At 35.9% G+C, this 22,852-nt stretch overlaps 1 long non-coding RNA gene across 1 annotated transcript in view; it reads left to right on the top strand.

Annotated features, from left to right (window-relative positions):
• LOC116090544 overlaps window positions 1-9,101 on the top strand; it is a 19,692-nt gene extending 10,591 nt beyond the window's left edge. The window contains exon 2 of the long non-coding RNA XR_004118723.1: window positions 8,752-9,101. This is a non-coding gene — a long non-coding RNA (uncharacterized LOC116090544). The remainder of the gene's footprint in view (window positions 1-8,751) is intronic.
• The last annotated feature ends 13,751 nt before the right edge of the window (window positions 9,102-22,852 follow it).

The raw sequence follows: 22,852 nt of genomic DNA, 5'->3' as shown, positions 1-22,852 counted from the left end.
ATATATCTCAAGATGGCCTTATCTGGCATCAGTGGGAGGGAAGGCCCTTGGTCCTGTGATGACCCAGTGTAGAAGAATGCTAGGTCAGTGGGTCAGGAGTGGGTGGGTGAAGGAGCACCCTCATAGAAACGGGGGGAGGAAGAATGGTATAGGGGTTTTGTGGAGGGGAAACCAGGAAGGGGGATAACATTTGAAATATAAATAAATAAAATAACCAATAAAAAAAGAAAGAAAGAAAATTCCCTAGCCTACTTCCATATACAATCCTTGGTTCTCTCTAAAACCCCACTATAACAGAGTTCCATGGTAGCCTAATTGTTGATCATCTGGTTTTCCACACACACCAAAAGGGCTCATTAAGCTCTGCTTACAAGATTCTATTTTCCAAATTCTTTCTACAAACCAGTCCCTCTCTTCCTTAAGGTTGAGATACAAACAGTTGCTCCATGATCCTTTGCCCGTGAGCTACAGTCTCTACTTAACCTTCTTGTTTCTGTGGATCATATTTTTCCACACTGTGAGCAAATAAACTCTGAATCCTGTAAGTTACTTCTGGTTAAACTTTTGATCACATAAATAAGAGAAGCAACTAATGAATAGAATTTTTATGCTCTTAAGGTTTATGAAATCATCATATTGTATTTATGTTAAATTTCTGTTATTTTTCTAATATTTGAAGTAACTACTAAAAATATTGAGCTTTAACATTCTGTCCTAACTTATACAGCTAAGGTCTTCTTTATATACAAGTTTCTAATTTATAGTTTGGAGTCTTCTGTGCATTGACTTAGCTGAATCAATCAAGGTCAATCGAGATCTGAGCTTGTTTTGTTAGTACAGGGGTGTTTTGTATAGGGGTCAGCTCTCTTGTCTAGCCTGAAGGAAGGACGACGTAATCCTTTTGCAGCATCCTCTATTTTCTTTCATTATATAATGATGATAATTAAATTACAAAGACTTCGAAATATATTTTATGACTTGTTTTTATCTATTTGTTTTTACCTAGAATTTTTATAATTTTCAAATAATTATAATTTTACTTGCTTAATTCCAGTTAGTTTGGAGAGCATGTTTTGACTCATTTGTTTTGTTTTTATAAGTAATTGAATATTAGTTTAAGACCTTGGCTTTTGGTAAATCTTCTTTGTGCACTAATAAGAAATGTATCTTCTGCTATTGTTTAGTGTGGTATCTGTAATTAGATCACACATTTTAGTCACAGTGTTTGGATTTTGCATCCTTATTAATGCTGTTTTTGAAAAAGAGTCCTTTAAAGTTTCCTACTGGAGTTATACATCAAAATTTCTTTTTAAAAATTTCAACTTTTAATTTATTCATTTTAATCCATTCTATTATTTGTCGTGCATAATACTCAATACAAAATGTCTTTATGTTAGATTAATTCTTTTCTTTGAATAGCATTTCCTATCTTCTATCTCTACCTGCTTCAGTTTCTAACAATTGTCTTTGCCTTAAAACCTACATTCTTGTTATAAGTTTTACTAAATAAACTACTTTTTAGTTTCAGATATCTGGTGTATCTTCTAAATATACAGTTTATCATTACACACACACACACACACACACACACACACACACACACACACACCTATCTCTTTATATATATTCTATGTCTAATTCCTTCAAAACTCGTCCCCCTTAAAGGCAGCTGAGTCATAGTTGGCAGATAGTTTGCACTGACTCCCTCTACAATGGCCATCATGATGAGTTTTGCCTTATGCCTTGAGTCCTGAGGTTATAATAAAATGTGGACCCTGGATTCCAAAACTTACATGTTTGTGATGTGCTGTTGTAAAATTTTTGAAGTTATTCCTTTTGTGTGGATATCCTCATGTTACCAGCTTCTAATTGAAATTTGTGCTTTTTACTCAGTCTGTTTCTTTTGTTAGCAGAATTTATCAGTTGCATGGGAAGATGTGCATTACATATTGACCTCCCAACTTCAATTATTTTTTTCAACTTCAATTTTTGATACTTGTATATATTCATGGGTGTAGACCACTGTCATCTGCTTACATAGTCTCCATCTTTGAAGAAAATGGACTCTCCTTCTCTCAGAGGCAACTATCTGTCAGTAGTTCCTTGGCTAGAGGTTGAGATCGTGGGTTCCTTCTGCTTCCATGTTGGAATGTTGATCGGTTTGATCTTGTGCTTGTGTTGGACAGGCAACCACAGCTGCTGTGATTTTGTGATTTTTCTTGCCATATCTAGAAGACACATTTTACTTGGATCCCTTCCAGTCCTGGGCTCTTATAATCTTTCTACCCTGTGTTCTATGATGGTCCCTGAGTCTTGTGCACAGGGAATTCTACACCTTTCTATATCTTTGTATAAAATATCTAAGTCTACAAGATGGGATTTCCCCTTTTTTTATCATACAACCTGTGCAATTCTTATATGCAACAATTCTGACTACAATTAGATTTTAATGTTAGTGTGTTAGTATGTTTTTCCTGTTTGTGTGATCCACTGTATGTTTTTTCTTTATATTTTTCACATTACACATTATACATCATTCAGATGTATTTAATTCTATAATTTCTTTATTGACCTCTTTTTTTAAATATTTCTAGTGATACACTATAAATGAATTTTGACATCATTACAGAAGAATATTAGTTAGTAATCTGACTTTCAAAGAGGAAGCTGGAGCCCTTTTAGTCCATGTAATTTGCATAGACTCCTTTATGCTTTTGTGGTATTCGCTGTGATGGAGTGTTATGTCACTGGTGTGTTGTTACATTTGCCCTATACTGCACTGAGAAATACAGGTGGTGAAGACTCAAGACAAGCGATGGCATTCAGTCTTCTTGAGTTTATAGCTGGCACAGCACTGCCCCTGCCTTGTGTTCTCTGTGTTCCTAGTAGACTGCAGCAATTCACTGTTGGTCTGATGTTCTTTACATTGTGTGTTTGAACCCGGGGAAAGTATTCTAAATATCTTTATATGACCTATAGCTGAACAAATTCAGCTTTTTTTTATGATATTTGTTAGTTTTGAGTCTAAGGACAATTAACAAGGATGCAGCTAGTAGAATGATTTTATTAGTCTGTATTTCCTCCATGTGAAACATTGTAATATCAAGATGCTATGAATAGTAAAGATTTTTTAAGCATAGTTTGATTATGACTTATGCAAAAGATACTGCTTTGTAGAAAATATAAGTAGAACTAAAGGGAGAGCATTGTTGGACTGATTTTGTTATGCTTTTGAGTCAGGGACTCACTGGGTAGCCCAGGCTGGCTTCAAACTCTTGACATTCCTGCCTTAGCTCCCAGGTTTTGTGATTAGAAACATTTTCTAGTAGGTTCACTCAGATTTTTCTAATACATTTTTAATTCTTTGCGAATTACTAAAAAAAGCCCCAAGTTCTAGTAAAAAAAATATCTGCTCTTTCAGGATATGATTTTTATGTATTTGCCTCCATAATTCTGTATAACTAATTTCTTCCAAACTTTGTGTGTTAAAACCACTTAACCATTTATTTTCAACACATGTCTGCAGATTGGCTACGATGACGATATTGGTTGCTGATATTGGCAGTTCTTTGAGTTTAGGCTAGGCTTTCTTGCCCACCTGGGCATCATCTGGCTCTTGGCTGATTTCAGATAGTCTTGGCTGGGGTGACTGGAGCTATTCAGCTGTGCTCCAGCAAGCTAGCTCAAGCATGTGTTCATGCAATCAGGGAGAAATAACAGAATGAACTGAAATATGTAAGCACTCTTCCAACCTTCTGCTGGCTTCACATTTGCTCATTGATATGACTGAACTCGAGTCAAGGGGTTGTGTAGTACATCTAATGTGGAGGGCAGAGCGCTGGAAATGATACGTTGTGGATGAATGGAAGTGGCAGGCATTAATCCTCTATCTTGGAACAACAGAGGAGAGAAAAGGTTTTCAGGCAGACACTATTTTTTCCAGACTTTGCATACTTGTGTAGAGCACAGCAAAGGAATGTATCAATAATATTTTAGTTTTGATCCTCAAAGTAACCAGTATGAGGAGCTACGGCTTGTTTGAGAACAGTTGGACTGGCTTTCTTAAAAGTGAGAATTATAGACTATTCAAGATTGTTAATTTTCCTTTGCTCTGAGGATTGTGACATTTGTTTTGAATTACAAACTAGTTCTGATTAGGTAAGGGAATGAGCACATGGTAATCAGCTTAGGTACTGTGTCCCATAAATACATTTAGTTCATGCATTTTACCAGGGGCGTTGGCAGATGCACTTAATTATTTATAGTAAGACTTCATACTATTAAATAACTGTCTGACTATATATTAGGAAAGAGGAAAAATGTCTTTCCTTGTTTTTAAATCAAAACTTTCCTCTAACATGTCTGGTTTTGTGGAAATGAGGTGAAAGGCAATGATTTTACTTTCTACATTTTAGGAACAATTTTGGTAATTAAAAGCATCTTCTAAATTTTATTTATATATGTTTCTAGAAAAAGGAGACTTGCTTACAGAGCTCTTAAAGTTTTTGCTTTTCCTTTAGAGGGACTTATAAAAGCACAAAAATTCCTGTGCTCATACGCATAAAAAAAAACAGTTGAAGTGGGAGAATATAAGTCTTAGCAGTGCTTATGGTTAGAAAACATGGTCTATGATGATCTTAACATTCTTTTACTGATACCTTCCAAGAATTTAAAAAAATACAAATAAAATAAACCTGTATTTTTTTTTTTTTAGATTTATTTATTATTATATAGACACACCAGAAGGGGTAGTCAGATCTAATTACAGATGGTTGTGAGCCACCATGTGGTTGCTGGAATTTGAATTCAGGACCTTCGGAAGAGCAGTCGGTGCTCTTACCCATTGAGCCATCTCACCAGCCCCAAACCTGTATTATTTGAAAGTGGCTGACATTTGTTTCAGTCTTGTGTTTCTGACTTCCATGACTGGCCCATTTTCACATGGCATTAACCTCAGAAGTCAAGGCCATTGTTGGTACAGCCTTGCTTATTAAATTTCAATTATTTAGCTTATAGCTATATGTATACAAATTTATCTACATCTGTGCTGGCTACTCTCTCAGTGTCATATGTACATCTTATGCGTCAATGGAACTGAATGTCAGGTGTCTCTAAACCTCTTTCTCCCTGGACACTTGAGGGTAGAAATTTAAAACCTGTGAATCACAACCCTTTCCAAGGTCAAAAGACCCTTTCATGGGGGGTCTTCCAAAACCATTGGGAAACACAGATATTTATATTACATTATGTAAAAGTAGCAAAATTACAGTTATAAATGAGCAATGAAATAATCTTATGCCTGTGGGTTACCACAACGTGAGGAACTGTATTAAAGGGTCACAGCACTAGGAAGGTTGAGAGCCACTGCCCTAGGGCTTACTTTTTACTGGGTCTAATCATAGGTGTTGCTTCTCCAGAGAAGTCTTTCTTTGCTGTCTAGGTACTCTACATGCCTTACCACACATCACATCTATAATTAAGTCATTGTTTTTTGGTTCACTTACCATTTATACTAGTTCAGTTTTTTTTTTTTTTTTGACTACGTGTAGTAAAGTGGCAGAGGCTCAATTAATTGTAGGTGCTACTCCTCACAGTGGCAACCAGCACAGTGCCTGGAACACAGACATATTTTCAAAACGTCTCCTGATTAAATGAATCATTGGCAGAAATGTTGAGAGTGAGGTGTCTGGGAAGAAAGATGAATAGACTCTCTTGGGATCTCTGCCATCCAACAAAACGCTTCTCACTGTCCTTTCAGATCAACTTGGAGGATCATTTATTTAGCCTTGTTTTGCACATTGACTTGTTTGTTCAATGGTTATTTAACCCTTTCTTAGTAGCAGTCATTACTTTAGTACTAATAAAGAGGGAGTAGAGAGGCTTATATGTTGGTGAGGATAGTACAAAATTAAAGGAATAAATAAGTCAAAAAATTTTTCTTTTCTTTTTGAGGCAGGGTCTTAATGTAGCTCAAACTCCCTTCTAGCCTAGCTATCAAGCACCCTAAGTAGCCAAGGCTATCGCTGAACCCTTGGCCTTTCTTTTAATGCTTCCAAAATGCTTGAATTATAGATAGGTGCAGCTATGCCTGTGTGGAAGATAATTTCAAATAAAAATAAATCTTAAGAATAAAATTAAATGGCATAATGTGCAAATATCTCATCAAGATCCTGATTTTAATTCCTTTGGATAAATATCCAGAAGTGAGATTGGCAGATTAAATAAAAGTCCTATTTTAAACATTTTTATCTTGTTTTCCCTAGCAGCTGGTTATTGTAGCATTATTATAGCTCAGAGATCAAACAACCTAAATATATATTGGCTAAAGAAAACATGTCCACACAAAAACAGTATAACTTTATTTTGCCATATACAGGGGCATTTTGTATTACTCAACAACATTATGAACACTGGGTGTGTTTTGTTAAGACAAGCAAAATAATCACTGAGAGGCATTGGATGGGATTCTACTTATATGTGTTATATGAAATGTGTGGGGTCTCTAAAAGTACTTAAAGTACTCAAATCCATAGAAACCAAGAGCTAGAGGGAAAAGAAGAGGGGACAGTTGTTGAAGGAGTACCAAATTCTAGTCATGTAAGTATGAAAGCTTCTAGTATTCTGGTATGCCGTGTGTACACAGTTACCAATGTAGTGCTTTACACTGGAAACGCTATTTATAGATTTTATGCAATTCTTCTCCACACAGTTGCGAGATGGGGAAAGAGAGAGTGACTGAGAGGAGTGTGTCTTCTCTCAGATGGAAGTAGGTGAAGCTTATTGGGAACAGTCAGTGACTTGATACTAGACTGTGAACAGAGGTTTTAATATAGCCATGCACATAATTTGAGTGTTTTTCTAGAACCCATATCAGCCACTAGGTAAATTAATTATGATAACATATTTTATAGAATGCACGATGTTCAAAATATTATTTTACCATATAATAATGTGAAAATGTTGTAGTGGTCTATTTTTAATATTATTTGTGTGAAACTTGATCAACTCACAGCATATTTGAATTTAACGTAAAAACATTTTTGAGTCCTCATGATCTAAGCACAATTACAAAAAGCCAGGAGAGAATAATGAAAATTTGAGGTATATTCGGAGAGTTAGAGAAAACCTTGTTCAGAGTTGATGCGACCAGAGTGATGAATTGTAGGTAAAGTTGGAAAAAACAACAGAGGAATTCGTTGTTAGCTCCTTTGAAGCACACACAAAAACATGGAAGTCTCTCTGTACATAGTACACTCCCCGATTATTTTAAAATTCCCTTCTAGAACATGAGGGATTTTTAAGTATCACAAACATTTCCTACCCTTGAGTCTGGGACACAGCTCAGTAACATGCTTGCCATGAAAGCACAGGGCTCCGAATTTGGATTTCCAGCATCTACATAAAATGCTGAGCATGATGGTCATGTCTATGTAGGCAGGGACGGGTGGATCCCTGGATGCCATGCTATCTACTCTAGCTGAATCAGTGGCTTCAGGTTCAATAAGATTTAATGTCCAAAAGAAACCCAATATGATGGATCCACAGCCATGCCTTAGCAATTGCAAATATATGCTGCTTTTGTAGAGGACTGGGGTCTGGTTTTCAGCACCTACAAGACAGCTCAGAACCACCTGAAATTCTAGTCCCCAGGAATCTGATGCTCTCTTTTGGTCTTTGAGTTCACTGGGCACATGTATGTATACATATGCAGAGCATCACACACATATAATAACAATAAAATCTTCAAAAAAAAAAAAGACCCGGTAAGGTGAAAGCCAACAGAAGGCACCAAGCACTGCCTCATAACATGTACACATATTGAACAACACATATACCAAATTATTTCCTATTCTAGAGAAGGAGGCAGTTGCCATACAGATGTTTGATGCACAAATGAAGACATAAATAAACATAGGGGAAAGACATTATTCAATAAACAGAGAATTTCTGTCTGTGATGTTTACTCTCTTAAAATTCTTTGAAACACAGGATCTGGTACATGCGTAGGTTTCCTTCAGTGTATCTATTCATGGCAGGTTTTGCAAACTCCTTCTGGTAAGTTCTTATTGTTAAAGAAATAATTGCTAGTTTTGAGTAAACTTTTATTGAACAGTCTTGAGTAATTATCCAGTGAGGTGTGTTCCTAAATTATCATCTATGTTGTTCGCAGCATTTTATGAAATAATTGGCTGGTACAATGCCTCGATGAAATAACTACTTGTTTTGTGCAATATTTTACCCAAATTGTTTATGCTTTGCACAGTTTTCATTTGTCCTGGATCATCTCTTGTAAAGCGTTTCATTAAATATTTTCTCTTCTGCACAATGGGAAGATGAGCTGTTTAAGCTTTGAATTATTGTGCAGCCGCTTGGCTTATAGAGCTTTAGAAAGGGAAGCAAGGACTCATTCTTAAGCTCACAAGTTGCCATTAATTTTTATTGCATGTCCAGTAGCAGATGAGCAAATACAATCTGATGCTCACCATGCTGCCCTGTGTTGTTAAAGGACATAATAAATACAGAAGTATAGGCAGGATTTTCCGGTGTGTTTCAGATGAAATGTCTTGGAAGCATAGTTTGGGATTTGAGATCAATATCTATGAAGGGAATAGAGAGAGGATGAGGCTAGGCAGGAAAGGAAATGTGATGCAAACCAATAATGTCTCTGCCAAGGTGGCAGGGAACAAGTGCTGACTGTCAGAACTGTTCACTCTGAAGGTGAAATAATGACCCCCCCTCTCCCCTGTCCAGTTGCCAGATGCTGGTGGTTCTAAGGAAGGCATTATTTGAGCCCTGAAGACTGCAGCTGTGGAAGATCTTGAAGGTGACACCTGGAGCCTGCTGCTGTCTGCACTCCCCACAGCTGGCCTGCAGATCCTGCTAGAAGTTGATCTGGCTGTGGAGCCTAAAGTTTGCCACCTGCTGTTAACCTATTGCTTATGATCCAGTATCTCCTCTCAACATCAGTTGCATGCAAGTTCATTTTAATGTATTTTTTTTCCTTTCAGATTAGTTAAATGAGTACTTTCTAGCTGTATTTGTGCTTAGGTGCATTTCTTACCAAATGGCAATTAAAATTTTATCTAACTGTCTACTGCAAAGGTACTCAGTGAGAATTTCCTTTACAAGGTCTCTTGGTTTTAGACAAGTGTAGGTGACACTGATCTACCTAATTGAGTTTTTATGTCAAACTAGTGCAAGTATTTTTTTTTTAAAGAGAAAAATTATTAAAGGTACATAGTGCTGAAAGATAAATTTCCCAATCATCTTTCAACTAAGTTATATTTAGTTAAGCTCATTCTCTCAGGAAAGAACTATGAACAGTTTGGTTAGTAGAGTGTAGATTCTGTGTTAAACACACACACACGCACACACACACACACATAATCTGTATGTTTTTATGTAGAGTTCATATGCTTGCATAATTTTAAATTAAAAATAGAAAATCTCTATATATAGCATTCTACTCTTTGTTTTAGGAAGTAACGTGTTATCCTAGTACAGTTAAATATAAATCTATGTAATTTTTAACTTTTAACACATGGTAAGTATTTATAGTTTTTGACAGTTTATCAATATTTACAAAGTGCCAATGAACATTTTTACAAATATTGGTGTGCATGTGCCAGGAGTTAAATTCATAGGGATAAATGCATAGAGAAGTTTGTGAAGATGAAGAGCATGCTAACACCATCTTCCAGAATGTTTGTAGTGATTCGATTACTCAGCTGCAGTCTTGGAGAAAGCTCCTGCCCCAGCAGCCCTGTCTTCACATCTTCTCATTGAACATATGAAGACTCCCTGGTTTTGTTTTAGCTTGTACACACTTGTGTCTTTGGAGGAACTAATTCTAAATAACAAAGTTAGTATCCATTTTATTTTATATGCTGAATTACCAATAATACAATTTTACTGTAGCTAGGTTGATGAGCAATGTAACATGTTGTATTTTGGGTTTTTGATAACATGCCCAAGAAATGAATGCTGAGGGAGTTAATAAAAGAAAAGAAAAGAAAACTGAATCAAGTTGAGTAGTGTCACTACTGTATAGCCAGTGGAATTTGGTATAATGGAGCAGATGATGAGGCTTGAAAACTAAATTCTCGTGATAGCAGCTTTATTTGTAGCCTCAGATGATGTATACTGTATGGGGTAAGGTCACTTGAGTAAAGTTTTTGAGTGTGAACAATCACAAGGACGAGCTGCATGTGGAAAATTTATGTCTTTCCATAGAGGCAAATAAAGGAGAGTTTAAACATTTAATTGAATAACAAAAGCAAGCAATACAGAGTAATCTTAAGTAAACTTATGTGCTACACATAGGAGGAGCATGAAATCACATTCCAAGAATAATTCTGTGTATTGAAGAAACTGAGGACACAAGAGTCTTATCTTGTTTTCTTAAAGTAGTCTCACAAGCACTCAGACTTTTCCTCATATGCCTCCATTTTTGGACCTTGTTCTGAAAGGTAAGTAGTGCACAGAATAAATAGGGATGGCCATAGAATCAGGTTGGGAAAAGACCAAAAGAATAAGCTAAAGTATTTCTCCTTAAACAATCACACATAGAAGTCAAAGTAGCCAGGCTCCTAAAATGATTTCATTTGCAAACCATGTCACTGCAGAAAGTTAGTTAAATTAACAGGAAATTCTGCTGGAGTAAGGTAGGCTTTTCATCCAATGTATCCATGGAAAAGAACCGCATGTGAAGAGACACAAGAAGCATTCTGGATATCCAGGCAGAAGTTGAGGTGTTCAGTCTTTGATCCAAGGAATGCCAGGTTTGCCAGAAATAACCACAGTGGAACAAAGGATATTCAACCTAGAGAAATCAGTTCTGCCAATACAGTGGCCTTGAACTCATACTGTCCTGTACTGTGATGTCCATTGTATATGCTACCAGTTTGCATGTTTTCTTATGATTGTGTTACAGACTTATAATAGCCACATACAAATATGAACTGCAAAGTTTAGATAGCACAAATTATTTATTTATAATTCTTCTCAAGTACTTTCTATTGTTAACAAATATATTTCAGTTTCTATTTTTCTAGTTTCTTGGTTTGGGTCTTTACATATTTCTTTCATGATTAAGAATTTCTAGAGAGAAATCTGAGCTTTACTTGTATCCAACACATACAGCATAGTTCTGAGGTACGGAGCCTTCAAAATACAGTCCCATTAAAATGGGAGAAGGAACAGTGTCCCTGACTCCCACAAAGAAGTTGACTAATAACTAAACAACTGATTCAGAAAGATTTTGGATTCAGGTGACGAACACAGTTGTTCAGAAAACTAGCCAAAGCAATTGTGGATATTTTAGGATAGTCTCTTGAAGTGTGTGAGAGACATATAGTATACTGTGGGTTATTTATCTCTGGAATTTTTTTTTCCATGCAAAAATGGCACAAATGACGGGGATGAGGAAGGATTAAGAGCACAAAGAAGACAAATAGATGGATGTTGGGTAGATTATGAATAAATGGTAGATAGTAGATTATAAATGTATTACACAGTTGTTCCACAGTAGTTGTTGTCTTGAGTACTTTATGTATGAGTTACTTTCAATTTCTGAACTGTGCTGTCCTAGAATAACTATGATACGCTTTATCTTCTACATAATTCGGTGGAAGCAAATATATAGATGTTAAGATATGTGTTTCCTCTATATCACTCATAAATTACAAAGTTGGGCTTCAAAGCCAAGAAATTCTGTTGTTGAAACTCAACTTCTATATGTTCTATTCTATGTGTGCAGGGAACTCAGCTGATGTGGGTCTTAAAAGAATGGGTTTGTCTTAGCACAACCCAAGATGTGCTACTGGCGCCTTTGGGCTACCTGTAAAGGAATTTAGAGGTGATACATAGTCTCATAATTGAACTGTTATTAGCCTAACTTTTCTAAAAGTCAGTAACTATCTTTTTCTTAATGACACTTGCTTTTTTAGCTGAAGCTGAGTAATCTGTGGGTTTCTGATTGCTTCAGGTAAAATGTTCCCTCTTTGGAAGAATGAAGAGATAGCATAACATTCTTTTCACATTTAGCTGGTTACTTCTACGTACCCAATGTGTTAGAAACCAGAAAAGATTTCCTACAATACTTGCAGTGTTGGACAAGTTATTATTGCTTACAATCCTTTTAGACCCCATTTCTAAAAAAGTGTTTTAGTAATATATACTTTATTTGCTTATCTGAGTTGCTGGTACATACACAACAGTGTTTTAAGTAAGATCAATATGTTGTATACATATATATTACATTGGCAAGGTCAAATATTTTATTAATGATTTCCTTCAATGTGATTAGTAATTTTATGTATTTAGTCAGTCAGCCAGTCCTTTCATTTTTACCATCTATCTAACTAAAGATTCCTGTGCACATAAGAACCATGCAATTGAAAAGCTTTGTTCTTGTTCTCCAGAAGTCTAAACTATGTAATGTCAGTACAGCCTGAGAGGTGCTCATATGAGTTAATAGAGATATTACTTTATAATTGTGATATATTTAAAGAAGGTTTATTGACATTTGGGACATGTAACTCTTTTTAGGGAGATCTACTTTGTGCTTTGCATAAAATACATCCTGGAATTCCTTGGCTTTGTCCACTTAATGTTAGCAGCATTCTCCTTTCATATCTGATAAATACCAACATCTCTGCAAATTAACAAATATCTACTGGGAGACAGGGTGAAATTGCACCCAATTGAGATGCAATGGATAAAATGAACATGTATTTGCAGGCTTGATGGAGAAATGTCATCTCTAAACTGAGACCTGCTTGTTAAAATACAATTGGCCAATTGAAGAGTAAAGTAAAAGGTGAAAAAGATGTTAATGAATCTTAGAAGCAGTATCCTGAAAATTCAAACATTAGGGACTATGTTTATATCTTTTTATACCTGATAGTAATTGAAAGGTTAATAAAGTAGTCTGGTATCTTTGAGTTTGCACTGTCTTTTTTGAACTATAGAAGAACTCACACCTTTCATCCTTCCTTCCTTCCTCCCTTCCTTCCTTCCTCCCTTTCTCCCTTTCTTCCTCTTTCTTCCTTCCTTCCTTCCTTCCTTACTCCTCCTTCTTCCCTTCCTCACTCCCTCCTTTCCTCCTTCATTCCTATCTTCCTTTTGTCTTTCCTATACTTTCTTATAAAGGGGGAGTAGATCTGTTTGAGAATGCTATTAAGTCGATACTTTCCAAATATTGTCTTTGTACTTAATATTTCTACAACAGGCAAGCTTAAGGATTAAGGGGTGATGTAGGCTTGCTATGATTCCCCAACAATTAAAATGAAGTGTCTTTCCTAACAATACAGGAATGTAATGACTTCATATTCATGAGTATGGTTATGAGGGTATCAAAATGTGTCACCTTTTAAAGCTTAAGAATTCTAAAATAAATTGAAATTGTCAGAACCATAGTTCACTCTAAAACTGATATGGTCACATAGAATCATAGAGTGCTTAGAACTTTGTGCCTTCCTTTAAAAAATGATGGTTTATACATGGATTCTGGAAATGTATTGTACTGTAAGGCTAGTCTGAAGCTGTGCTTAGATGTACAAAATAATAATAGCTGCAATGAATCAAGAGACTGTATTCTCCATGGCCAGTGAATCTGGGTACCTATGTACATTTAAATCACAGCACAAAAATGTCTATGGACTTTACTTCTTGACCTCCAGTTCTGTTTTCACTACAAAGCTCAGCATTGGTTCAACTTCCCAGGAAACCTTGTTTCTTTTTTGACCTGACAAATCAGAGCTTGGGTTGAGTGCTTATAGGATGTGTCTGGTTTCTTGGAAAATCCAACATGATAACTTTATGAGGACTGCATTTGATAGTTTTTCATTTATTTATCTTTCATAATATCTTATCCTTATTTATCTTGAGATGGTCAACTCCCTCCTAGAAAATTTCTAAGCCTAGACATCATTTTTCTTAACTCCATTTTATGAGCAGTTCCTCTTGTTTGTTTGGTTTGGGGAAAACTAGGTATAAAATATAAATGTCACTTTCATTTTGTTTCCACCTACATGATTTTAGGTGGCCTTGTACATGGAGCTAAAGGGAGTGAAGATTCTTAAAAATGTGGGCTTATGAGTAAGAAATGATTTAACAGCATTTCATTCCTATGTGAAATACGGCAACATAATATGATTAAATAACTTTATTTTCCCAAGTTTGGTAAAGATGGATGTACAATATACTTTCTGCAGCTTAAAATTTGTAGTTTGTGATAGCTAAACGTCATTGCTAGTGTGACTTGAATTGGAATCAAATAGAAGAAACACCCCTGAGAATGTTTGTGAGGTTGCTCCCTGCAAGCATGAGCCAAGCGGAGAAAGCTATCACACATGTTCTAAATGTGGAGGTATCCAATCATTCCATAAACCAGGATTTCAGACTGCATAAAAAGAACAAATGACAGAACCAGTTAGTACAAGCATCCTCTCCCTCTGCTTCCTCACTGCCTATCGGACTCAACTGTCATGACTGCTTACTTTGTAGTTCTATCCTCATAAGCTAATGTAAATCCTTCCTCTTTTAAAATTGGTCATCAGTTATTTTGTTACAATAATGAGAACAGTGCCTAGTATATGATTTTTATTTCTGTTACTAGTATGTAAAATAGAAAAGCTATGATAATGTTCCATGTGATACTGTTTGACAAAATCATTAATGAAAGTTGTGGAAGGAAGAATTAAGTGTCCTTATTTTTCTGTCTTCATTGCATCCCTAGGAATTTAATAGTGTAATGAGAGTAGTATTTTGAAAATACGGATTTGATATATTATTTATTCATTTAGTTTCTGCCCAGTATTTAATATAAGTAGGTCATTACTCCATCCACATTCTGATACATGCCTGACAGCTGGGGACTTCCCCCCACAGGAATGCTAAAAGCCTGGGGCATTCTATTTTTTAAGCATCATGAAGATGGCAAGTCTCTCGAAAAGATGGTAGCAGTGGAAGATGGCGAACATCAGTTGAAGTCTTAGAATTAACTGCAGCATCTCTGCTAATCTTCCCAACTGCAGTTCAGATCACTAACATTTTTATTATTTTGTTTATTTTTTAATAGAAATTAAGTCTAGCTCTTATCCCTAAGAAACAATTGCACAATAGCATCTTATCACTACATTGGATGATACAAAGGCTGGAATTCAGTGTCTGCTGTACCACCTCCTCCAACTCCTTCTTTCTTCTTCTATGTGTACCTTCCAGAGCACTGAAACACCTTTGCCTCCAATGAGTCCTATCTGCCACGCTTTCTTTGAAGGATTAACTCTGCCCATATCATATGACAATTCTTGGAGAAGAATTATCAGTCAATAAATGTTAGGCATAATCATTACTATTCTTCCCAATCAGCATTGGGAATTTTATCACAAGGAAAATAATTTGAATGCACTTCACACTTCTATATTTTTGGGGGTATAAAGGCAAATATATCTTCCTATGTTACTGTACCTTTCAATAGTGGAGGCCAAGAAAGTAGATTATTGTAAGCTGAGCCTAACAGGAGGGAGCCTAAGTGACAAACTCAAAGCCCCCAAAGAAATATCATTTCCTCCAAACCTCTAAGGGCCCTATAACCATGAAGTAACAATTAATTTTGCTAATTTGTTATTAGACTTATTTAAGTCTATAATTATCCATCTAGTGTATTTCATTTCCCATTTAGCAAATAATTTTGAGAAAAGAATGGATCATACCTCTATCTTATTTTCCCATCTCCAGTGTCTATTATACCTGGCTAATTATTATTGAATATATTTTTCCCTATTTTCTTTTATTGAAAATAGTTATTTCATATAATGTACTATGAATACAGTTTCTTCTCACCCAGCTTACCAATATCCTTCTACACCTTGTCCATTTCTCCTTAGAAAGCAAACAGGCATCATCACCATCACCATCACCATCATCATTATCATCATCATCATCATCATCATCATCATCATCATCATCATCATCATCATCATCATCATCACTTAAGTAAGATTTTATTTATAAAGCAAACAAATCAGAATATAACAAAAAGAAACAGAAGAACAAGAGCCAAAGAAAAAGCACAAGAAACACATGTAGAGGTAGAAACATACTTGGTCATAGACATAGAATTCCCAGAAAAACACAAAACTAGAAGTCATGATGTATACACAAATGACCTGTAAAATAATAAGGGTGAAAAATGCCATGAGAAAACATTGTGATATAAAGAACTTCCAAGGATGCCATTGAGTTGATTTCATGTTGACCACCTACTGCTTGACATGAGGCCTGCCCTTAGCATGTTTTGTATCCCCAGAGAAAATCCACTGGAGAAAAGTAACATTTCCTTGTGAGTAGTTATCAATTGGAGATAGCTTCTGAGTTAGGGATGGGGGCTTGTGTCTACTTCTTTTAGCATGGTACTTCTTGTGCAGAGTTGTGAAGATCCTGTGCATGCTTCCACAGTCTCTATCATATATGAGTTGATCCTGGAGTGTTTAGAAGACCCTGCTTTGTTGCTGTCTCCTGTCCCTTCTGGCTCTTGAAATCATTCCACCTACTCTTCTGCAGGGTTTCCTGAGCACTGAGAGGAGGAATTTGAAGGAGACATCTCATTTAGGACTGAATGTTTCAATCTCTCACTCTCTGCACATTGTCCATTATGAGTTTCTATATTTGTTCCCATCTACTGCAAGAGAAAGCTTCTCTGACGATGGCTGAAAAAGAAAATATTAAGGTTTAAAATTGTTTTGCTTTTAATTGATGTACAATCTCCAAACATACATTTTGGTTTCTTCACAAATTCTGTGGGTTAGTAACTGGATAGAACGTCCTGATGGCAGGTTGTTTTTCCTTCATTAGGAGGAAAAAACTCAAAAGTGTGATCTCAAATCACCAGTGACTGTTGGCTTAGGAAAGTTAAGCTTTTGGCTAGAACTTTTATTTAAAAGTAGCCCTCCATATAGTTTCTGCATGCAGTTATGTTAGTTAGCATGTAAAGTATCTATTTTCTATTGACAGCATAACATGCTATAGAAAATAGATACTTTACATGCTTCCTATAGAAAATGTCATAAGGGGAGGACTGTCCCAAGACATGACATTTTGTACCGTATCTTAAGTTATATAACATCATATCTAGTATACTTTTATCAAGCTTGCTGTAGCTCAAGGGGATACAATATAGACTGTGGTGCTACATGGAAGTATCAAAATAAAACACTATGAAATAGAGAAAGATGGGCAATGCTATTGGAACCATCTTTAAAAGATCTAGTCTCTCACAGGCATATGTATGATTTGATGTTCACTAGAACATGTGACATGAAAGTAATTAGGCTCCTTTTGCTCTCTTTAACACCCAAAATTCTCCAAACAAGTCATGCTTCTTTGAAACTCTCATGAAAGGGAACTGATGCAAAAAAATTGCAGGAGAGGTATCTTTAAAACTGCAGGAACCCAGGCATCAATGGGAGGGGAGACCCTTGGTTCTGTGAAGGCTCAGTGCTTCAGTGTCAGGGAATGCTAGGGTGGTGAGACCAGTATGGGTGGGTGGAGGAGCACCCTCATAGAAGTAGGGCGAGTGGGAGGGAATAGGGGGGTTGTGGAGGGGAAACTGGGAAAGAGGATAAATATAAATAATTATAAAATAAAGACTAATGTTAAGTATTTCCATTTGGAGGTTAGTGATCATTACCCCAGCTCCCAGGAGAAATGGTTGTATTTCTTATTAACAAAATCTCTAAGGTTATTATGTTTACCCCAAGGTATATTTTTACAGAAATCACACTGGGTTGGACACTGACTTGAGTTTGGTGAATGTTTATAACCCTTTTTCCTTTCCTCTTGTGAATATAAAAATCAAAGAATCAAATACAGGCTCTACCCTAAGCCTTGTGTGTGTACTTGATTGTATATGATACCATAGATTCAGTCGTATTTTGGAGTTTTAATTGTAAAATTTTCTTCTTTTGGAATCAAAGTAAGGTTTACTTCTTGAATATAATCATGGGAAAGATTACATATGCTTCAGAGCATTATTTCACAACAGATGGATAAAATCCTGAGTCATCAACCAAAAGCTCTTAATGTATTTCTCTTATTATTAGAAAAATGGTATTATCTAACACCAGAGTTAGTTATGTACTTTATATTCTAGTGAGTGTATAAAACTTTCAAAGTGACTGAAAAGAAAGGGCATTGTGATTACGCCGAGTAAAATTGCATTCAGAGCATGTTGCTTCTCCCAAATCTACCATTTTCTAAGTCCCAGGATTGGTGTTTTACTGATGCACCCCATTTATTAATGCATAGCAGTCAAGTGGAACAAAGAACATAAGTCTGGGCTGTGCAACTGATAAGACAGACTTGCAATCAGGCAAAAATACTTGCTTTTCCTCTGATGATGATGTTTTTTTTTCTTTTCTTTTCTTTTCTTTTCTTTTTTTTTTTTTTTTTTTTTTTTTTTTTTGATCCATCCCTGATATTTTGTGACTGCCTTCTCCCTTTTTGGCAAATATTTAACTTTCTCTTCCTCTTACTTGTCTTTGAGAGTTTCACTAACCCTGGGGGAAAGAGAAAAACACTGCCAACCAATTATGTTACCAAACTTTGAAAGGTCAGAAATGTATAGGCTATCTGAGGGAGAGTGTAAAAGCCATTAGCAGGCTGATATCTCATTTGGTGGCTAACAATCCGAGGGGAATACCAAATGGCTAACCCCCACTTCCATTGCTTAGAAATAAAGGATCTTAACAAGAAAGGAATAATGTTATCAATTTCTTCTGTTCTCATTAAACACTGAAGGCTATAATCTAGAGCCCTTCTTGGATTTTATGCAAAGCCAGTGTGAATGAACCACAACATAAAAGAAAGAACAAAGTAGAAAAATTAAATTAAAATAGAGCATTCGAATGACTTATTCAAGCAAATATATGCATGATATCCAATTTGCAGAAATGCTAAATAAAAAACTTGTCTTTAAATTATCTCCTCATTTTTTTTTTTTGTCAGTAGTGTCCTGCAGGAAGCCCAAGGGGAGAATATCAACATCTCTATTCTCAGTACGCTTTATCCTATATTTACATCATTGCTATCACTCTTTTTTTTTATCTTCCTTGTTTTCTCTACTAATATTAAAGTCTAATTACTTTTCTAAAATCTAGTCTCTTGTATCCTCTATGGATATAACCCAGAGTCACCTTCCTTTTATGAAAACCTTCCTTATCTTACTGGAAATATAGCTTATTTGTCACTTGAATGTAAAGAGATTTAAGACATTATATATGTATGCTTCAAGGTCCCCAAATATATTTGATTATCCACTGATCTGTCAGTTAATAGTCTATTTTTATATATATTTTATAAGATGAGTTGTCAGTGCCTAACAGAAAAATGAATGAAGGTGTACTTATAATTTAGTATAACATAAGAACAAACAGTCAAAGGTAAATGCTGCAATGGAAGAGAAAGAAAGTCACACAGACTGTATGTGCAAAAGGGGTGAAGAATACTACTAGGAAGACAAGAGACCTGAGAGAAGAGCTCATGTGAATAAGAGGTGTTTCATAGATGATGGAGTAGAAAGATGCGAGAAAGACAGAGAATGTGAAGGTAGGAAAAAAAGGACACCATAAACAATGATCATGGTGTAGATATGTGTTTTGGGAAGGGCACAAAGTTTTGAGCAGAGAAAAACCATACTTTTTTATGCAGCTGAAATCAGCAGAACTAATAGTACGTTTGGTGTGGGGAAAGATCATGGAAACATTGATACTTCATGGAAAGAAGCTTGGTATTAATCATCAGGTGATGGGGATCATTGTGATTTTATGTATATTGAAGAAAAATGATCATATTTATTTTTCCTGTAATCACAGAGTAGTGATATGTAGTAAGAATAGTAAAGGCACAGGATCAGAGACATGAACAAGAGTTAGGCACTCCTGTGTGTCCACATGAAAGTATGGTTAGAAAATGAACTGGTGTGGATAGAGACACAAGAGATATGGTAAGTTACAAGAGGATACGAATCTGCAGAACTTTTGAATTATTGAAAACAATGTCATATCATCTATGCATCTTGTAGTCTCTTAAGCATTTTAGTGTTGAAGTGTTCATATTTGTTAAGTAGAATTAAACTTTCTACTAGTCATGTGAAGAATACATGATTAGTGAACAGTCCAGGACTATACTGAAAAACTACATTGGCGCATAGGATGTAACTCACCATGGGAGAGGGCTTGCCTAGCATTTGCCAAACCATTGATGTTACCTCCATCACCACATATTGCAGTGCTTGGTTGTTCATGCCTGCATTCCTAGCACTCTGGAAGTGGAGTGGAGGTAAGGGAAACAGGAGGTCAAGATAATTTTGAGCTTTGGCTAGCCTGGGTTACTTGTGACACTTTATCAAACCACATAAAAATAAATAAATAAATTTGACACCTAACCATAATAATATATGTGATTAATAAATACTACAAAAAATAAAGTATTAGCAAATAAAGCTTTTAAAAATGCTCACTTTCTCACTTCCTCCTGAAATTTAAGGACAGATTTATAGCACAAATTATCTGATTTATGCAGGATATTGAACTTTTTTGTGTGGAAGCCCTGTTGCAGTCTTGTAATACTACAGCATTACATTTTCATAACTGAAATTTATTGAAGTTCTGGTTTGACATATAACATGTTTACTTTCCATTACTTTCCATATCAATCTAATATAAGGTTGATATTTGTCCTAAGAACTGTGCATCTGTAGCTGATATTCTAAGAAGCCATAGATAGATACTCTGTTTTCTGGATCAGGAGACTATGCCATTCTATGACAAGTAGATGCCAAGGTTTGGGAAAATGTTGATACTACCACTTTAAGGGAAATATGTTCAAGAAGATGATGGAATAAAAATAACCACCAGATGTAATTGTGACTTCCTTCTGCTTTCTACCCGCAGTTAAAAGTAATCATGACAGTGATTTTGGCATTCAATAGGACCTGAACTCTATCTTCATATTCATTTTACTTTTAAAAGAACAATTACTTCAGAAGTGAACGCATAAAAACATTTCAGGTGTCTTAAAATTCATAAATACAAGTATTGTTTTGCTGAGATAGGAGCATATATGTAAGTTCATGTTCATCACTAGACTACATAGTGATCCCTTTATTTAAAACAAACAAAACAAAGTGCTAGAGATGGCTCAGTGGTTAAGAGTGTGTAATGCTCTTGAGAAAGACCCAGATTAGTTTTCCAACACCCATATCAGGCAGTTCACAAGGGCCTATGACTCCAGCATCATAGATTATGATGCTCTTTATGGCCTCAATGGGTACCTGTACATACACATGGGTGAACACGTGCACACACACACACACACACACACACACACACACATACACACACACATGCACATACACAAATGAGAGAGAGAGAGAGTCTTAGAGACAGAGAGACAGAGACAGAGAGACAGAGACTGAAACGGAGAGATATGCTTAAATTAAAAGTAAATTCTATAAATGTAAAAAAGGAAAGAAAAAAAGAACAAAATACAAGTTAAACAAATACAAAAAAGCAGGCACAATTTCTTCTATTTTATCTAACTACACTAGAATAATAACAGGAATCTACAGCAATAGAAACCATAGAACATATGTGGCTGTCAGTACATGGAGGTATAATGGCTCATGTTGAGGGATAAATACATCAAAAATTAAAATACAAAATTCCTAGAATAAATGAAACTTAAAACCAGAGTATACCCAAATCTATTTATTAAAGGCAGTAGTTGATAATAGCAAATTTTACAGTTACAGATTTCTATATCAAATTTTGTCAGGGAAATTTTATATAATCAGGTAATAAGGTATCTTAAGGTTTACAAAAGAATAGAAGAAGCCAAACACAGAATAAGTAGTTGGAAAAAAATAGTTCACAGGGCAGAAATTAATGAAATGGGAAAGGACAACACAAAAAAATCAATGAATTAAGGATTTGACTTCTTTGAAAGATAAAGACCAACACATTTCAAGCCAAACTAACCATAAGGAAGAGGGCAGAACCAAATTAATAAAATTAAAACTTAAAATAGATTCCAAAGCAATTCAGAAAAATTCCTAGTCAGCATTCTAGATTCAAGATTCGAGCCTCTACCCTCCTGGCTGGTGCACCCGCAGCCTGCCCTCCCTTCCCGGGGACTCTGGCCAGGCTGCATGGACCTGAGCTTGCTTGGAGCCCAGGGGTGCTGCACCAGTCCAGAGGAGATGGCAGCTCTGTGTTTAGACCCAGTGTGTTTCAGATGGCCTCAGATGTACCTCAACTGCTGAGCTGCCAGGTTTTTCATTTCTCTTTTGTAATGACTGTAAAAGTCTGATGTCATTTTTTAAGAAATACATTCAGATCCTGCATTTCCATGTCGTCTCTGACATCATTTCTTTGCCTATGCCTTGTCAACCTGACTAGGACTCCATTTCTCCTGCGGGTTGAGGGAGACCCAGACTGGCTGGCCTGTGGCAGGTAGCACCTGAACAGGGACTCCAGCAGAACGCAGAATCCTCAACCTAGATCCCAGAAAGACTGGTCTAACCAGCCCTGCGTCTCCTACTCACAAGGACTCACTGAGAAGAGGAGGGAGAAGAACCAGAGAAACAGACTCCACCACAGACTGCAACTGCTAGTGCTACTGCTGTTCAACCAGAACTGTTTGAACTTGCTGCTTCTATTATAATTTTTTTTAAAAGAAACTCAAAGCTCAAACTAGCTCCACTATAACTTGTGTCTCTTATCCATATGCTATGTTGCTTGTAAGTTAGGCTAGCCACTAAGTGTCATGTATCATTTCAGTAGACTAAGGC

The sequence above is a fragment of the Mastomys coucha genome, unplaced genomic scaffold, assembly GCF_008632895.1.
Source record: "Mastomys coucha isolate ucsf_1 unplaced genomic scaffold, UCSF_Mcou_1 pScaffold15, whole genome shotgun sequence".
NCBI classification, from domain to species: Eukaryota; Metazoa; Chordata; class Mammalia; order Rodentia; family Muridae; genus Mastomys; species Mastomys coucha.
This window is presented reverse-complemented; position numbering and strand designations above follow the sequence as displayed.